Source organism: Melanerpes formicivorus, unplaced genomic scaffold (genome assembly GCF_026170545.1).
Source record: "Melanerpes formicivorus ecotype bairdi unplaced genomic scaffold, bMelFor1.0.p_v2 SCAF_255, whole genome shotgun sequence".
In the NCBI taxonomy this organism is placed as follows: domain Eukaryota; kingdom Metazoa; phylum Chordata; class Aves; order Piciformes; family Picidae; genus Melanerpes; species Melanerpes formicivorus.
In genome coordinates, this window is record NW_027142607.1 from 35149 (window position 1) to 39998 (window position 4850).

Below are 4850 nucleotides of genomic sequence, written 5' to 3' on the forward strand. Positions count from 1 at the left end.
CAAGGCAGCCACGCATCCCACCCCCCGCCCAACAGAGGCTGCCGCTGCCAAGCCAGCCAAACCCCCAACCAACAAGACACTGCCGCCGCCAAGGCAGCCTGCCCACCACCCCATAACAGAGGCCGTTGCTGCAAAGCCAGCCACCCCCCCACCCACCCAACGCCAACAGAGGCCGCCGCCAAAAAGCCAGCCACCCCCCCAACCACAGAGGACGCTGCCGCCAAGCCAGCAAATCCCCTCATGCCCCCCAGCAACAGAAGCTGCCGCCGCCGCGCCAGCCACCCCTCAACCCCCCCAAACTACAGAGGCCGCCACCAAGCCAGCCACAGCCCCCCCACCTAGCCACATAGGCCGCCGCCAAGACAAGCAACCACCCCATGCCCCCCAGCAACAGAAGCTGCCGCCAAGCCAGCGACGCATCCCACCCCAGCAACAGAAGCTGCCTTCGCCAAGCTGGCCACCCCCCCACACCCCCCAAAACACAGAGGCGGCTAACAAGCCAGCCACGCATCCCACCCACCCCAGTCACAACAGAGGCCGCCGCTGCCAAGCCAGCCACCCCCCAGCCCTGCAACAGAAGCTGCCGCCACCAAGCCGGCCACCCCCTAACCCCCCCAAAAACCAGAGGGCGCTGCCACCAAGCCTACCCCCACCCAATAACAGAGGCCACCGCCAAAAAGCCAGCCACACCCCCACACCCAAAAACATGGGCTGCCGCCAAACCAGCCACCACCCCTACCCCACACACACAGAGGCCGCTGCCGAGGCAGCCACACATCCCACCCCCCACCCAACAGAGGCTGCCACTGCCATGCCAGCCAACCCCCCAACCAACAACAGACACTGCCACCACCAAGCCAGCCACCCCCCCACCCACCCAACACCAACAGAGACCGCCGCCAAAAAGCCAGCCACCCTCCCCAACCAACCACATAAGCCGCTGCCGCCAAGCCAGTCAACCCTCCCACCCCAGCAAGAGAAGCTGCCGCCCCCAAGACAGGCGCCCCCAAAGCCCCCAAAAAAACAGAGGCCGCCGCCGCACCAGCGAATCCCCCCATACCCCCCAGCAACAGAAGCTGCTGCAGCCAGCCACCCCCCAACCCCCCCAAAAAATGGAGGGTGACGCCGCCAAGCCAGCGACCCCCCCCATCCCCACCCAATAACAGAGGCCACCGCCAAACCAGCCACGCATCCCACCCCCCCAACCAATAACAGAGGCCACTGCCAGGCCAAGCCCCCCCCCCCCACGCCCCACCCAATAACAGAAGCTGCCGCCAAAAAGCCAGCCACCCCCCCCACACACACCCAAAAACATGGGCTGCCACCAAACCAGCCAACACCCCCCACCCAACAACAAAGGCTGTGGCCAAGCCAGCCACGCATCCCGCCCCCCACCCAACAGAAGCCGCCGCTGCCAAGCCGGCCAACCCCCCAACCAACAACAGACGCTGCTGCCGCCGCCAAGCCAGCCAACCCCCCCGCCCAATAACAGAGGCCGCCGCTGCCAAGCTGGCCAACCCCCCACACACACCAGAGGCTGCCAGCAAGCCAGCCTCCACTCCCCCCCCCCAACTAACCCTAACCATCCAACTGAAGTGCCCCCAGGTGACCCTCCATTGGCTCCCACATGTCCCTGAATTCCTCTTTGATACCCCCCACACCCACCATAGATGCCCACAAACCCCCTGAAGTGGGGGGGGACGCTGACCGGTCAGGGGGGGCATCTCCTCCGGGTGCGTGGGGAGCGACTCAGCTGGCCTCTCTTCAGAGGCCTTTCCATTCAAATTAAACAACTGAATATAAAACCAGTGGGGTCTCCTTTGTGTGTGTTGTGCGGTTTTAATTTGCCGCTCAGGGCCATTGGAAACCTTTTGGCGTACACGTTACTACTGCTCTGCAACCTCTGGAGGAACAGCATGGCTTTTCCTCCGCTACAATACCTCACGCTAATACTTACGTTTTGTCATGGGTTTCCGTCCCCTCCGGGAACGTTCGGGCAAGCAGTCCGCCGGCAGCGTTTGGGAGAGGCTGCCCCCGCCCCTCACTTGCCCGCTCCTCGGCTGTGTCGTCGCTGCAGCGATTTGACCCTTACCTGGGAGCTCAGAGCTTGGATGGTGTCGAGGCTGAGAATCTCTCTCCTGCTCCCCCCCCTCCTCCCTCCCAACAGAGGGGGGAAAAAAAAAGGAAAGGACCAAATCCAGCAAGAAATAATTTGGAGTCAGCTGGGAAGCAGAGAGTTTAGTAGAACACTCGCAAGCCCTCCACCCTGTCTTCAGAATGGGCGTTCACCCGCCACAAGCCACCCCTCCATTCCCCTCCCGCTCCCCTGTCACAGCCCTGTCATCCACTCTTGGCACGTGGTATTCGACTCCTCGAGGCAAGTCCCTGGTTATCCCGGCTCGTTCTCTCTCAGGGCAGTCTCTCTGGTGCTGGAACTGGGCAGGGATGTGGAGAAGAATCAGGAATCAGTCTGACTTTGAAAGGAAAAGAGGAAAAAAAAAAATCAGAAACAGTCCATTGCTGCAGGGACAGCAGGAACAAGTACAGGTGGGATGACCCAGGAGCTCTGTGGGTTGCTGTGCAGTGCGTATGTTGAGTCCTGGACGCCAGGCTGGTGTTAAGCCAGGAGGGAAAGAGGTTAGACCGACTTCTAACTATTCGCACAGTGACTATAATGCATTGATGTGTGTTGCCCCCTCTGAGTTCATCCTCTCTCAGCCGGAGTCACATTCTGCTGTGGGATACGCTGAATGTCCCCAGTTTCCAACATGCTCCGCTAGGTGTGACCAGGCCTCTTGGCAGCAGCCGCCCCTGGGGTTGGTTTGCCCGGCGCTGGCAAGCCCTCCGCCCTGTTTTTGCAATGGTCTGTAACCCCCCCACAATCGCCCACCCCCACGTGGCATCGCGGTAGGAAAGACAGAGACAGCTGAGGGGCTGCCCTGCTTCTGATAGCCCCGACCCACGGACGCCCTTCTTGGTAGGGTTTGCGCCTTCGGGACGCAGCTGAGTTTTTGCTGCGCCTCTCTGTGAGAGCTGTTGCGTGGCTCTGCGTCTCCGAGCGTGTTCCCTGTTCCCCAGGATTTACTACGCCCCCATTGCCTTGCAGTCGGTGCATTTCTCCCTGGCCATCAACCAACCTCTAATGCCTGTTGCTCTCTAATTAAATCTTTCAATGGTTTCAGCTTTCTGAGCCTGTGTTGGTACGACTCCTGCTCAGGGCACCGCGAGAGAGACAAACCCTCCTTCTGTCCTGTGGTTCCGGGAAGGGTCCTGGCACTCGCAGGCAGGCACCAACGGGGTAGCGACTGTGAAGTGACATCAGCCTTGCTTGGTCGACCAAGTAGAAAGCAAAGAGTCAAACGGTAAGGAGTGGAGCAAAAAGCAAAGCTTAGCTCTCAGTTACTCACGTTGTAAAGCTGTGAGTAGGTTTCCCTGCACCCTAGAAAAACACTGCACAGGCATCTCATTTTTCTCTGGCATTCATTTAACTCGCAGAGCTGTGGGGGAGTTACTGGGAGACTTGGAAAGGCAGTGAGAACACTAGGAAGGGAATTTGGAGTTACGGGGAGGAACACAAAGACGACAGGTGGCACGCTAGAAGAGCACTTACTGTTACCGGGAGAAGACCCCTCCTGACTCTTCCTGACTGCTGCTCGCCCCGGCCCTCCCGCTCGCTCGCTCGCCCCGGCCCGCCCGCCCGCTCGCCCCGGCCCGCCCGCCCGCTCGCTCGCCCCGGCCCGCCCGCCCGCTCGCTCGCCCCGGCCCGCCCGCCCGCCCCGGCCGGCCGGCCCGCCCGCCCCGGCCGGCCCACTCGCCCCGGCCGGCCCGCCCGCCCGCTCGCCCCGGCCCCAGCCCCGGCCGGTAGTGCGCGAGTCCCCTGCCCCGTCACGGCTCCCAAACGGTCCCGGCTCGGCTCCCGGAACCCCCCTGCAAGCAAAGCCAGAGTGCGGTCCTGCAGCTGCCAGAGGAAAGCCCCGGAGAACTGTGGAGGCAGGCACTCACCTAGCACGGAGCGAGCAGGAACCCGATAGCCCCGGCGGGCCAGTGAGCGCCGTTTTAAAGCCGCCAGCCCCGTGCGCGCGAACAACCCTCGCTGCGACGCATGCGCTGAACCCATGGCAACGATCGCGACGCTATCGCCCTGGCGGGACTGGAGCCTCGCTGCGGCGCAGGAGTTGTACCCATGTCAGCGATCGAGTCAGGCTCTCTCTCCCTTTTCCCTTCTCCCCCTAACAACTTTCCAGCATTTCAAGCGTTCAGCGCGGTTCGCTGCAGCGCTGAGCGCCCTCGGGGCGGCACGCGCCGCGGCACGGCGGCGGTGCCGCCCGTGACGCACGCGGGGGCGGCCCTGAGCACTGCCCTGGGCGTGGGCAGCAGCTCGGCCCGGCCCCGTTCGGGATGTTTTGGCATTTAAATCGAAACCCTACACCGCGCGCAGGTAAAAGCCTCTGTTTATGATGGGTACGGCCGCAGGCTGTGCTTATAGCTCAAGCCCCTGTGTGACTTCATTACGATTCTCACAGCCTTTAAAACAGAGAGGGGAGACGGGGGGTCGTTTCCAAAGTTTTGTGACACAGCAGTCGCTCCAACTCCTCCCTCTCCAGCTGGAGAGGGTCTGCTCCGCATCGCCTCTCACGGCACTGACGCTGTGAAATGTTCTGTGGTCCCCTCCGAGACTTGTCAGCGGTTTAGGGGGGTGCCCCCAGCCCTCACCTGCTCCTCTGCTGCAGCATCCCCCTGCCCCATGTCCGCCCAGAATCCCCCCGCTCCCTTTGATTCTCCCCCCAAAAGGCAGAATGTGAAGCAAACTGCCCGGCCAGCAGCTCGGTCCTTTCCTAGTCAGTTGTGTA

General features: G+C 62.3%; 1 long non-coding RNA gene across 3 annotated transcripts; it reads right to left on the minus strand.

Moving 5' to 3' along the window:
• Positions 1-2068: 2068 nt before the first annotated feature.
• Positions 2069-4317, minus strand: LOC137458499 (uncharacterized). Of its 3 annotated transcripts, XR_010991781.1 has the most exons (4): positions 4003-4317; positions 3408-3540; positions 3138-3305; positions 2069-2474 (listed from the first exon to the last, which is right to left on the minus strand). It is a non-coding gene; the product is annotated as an uncharacterized lncRNA (long non-coding RNA). The 3 variants fall into 3 exon arrangements; XR_010991782.1 differs by lacking the exon at positions 3408-3540 and having other exon boundaries at positions 3138-3323; XR_010991780.1 differs by lacking the exon at positions 3408-3540 and having other exon boundaries at positions 3138-3327.
• Between the last annotated feature and the right edge of the window lie 533 nt (positions 4318-4850).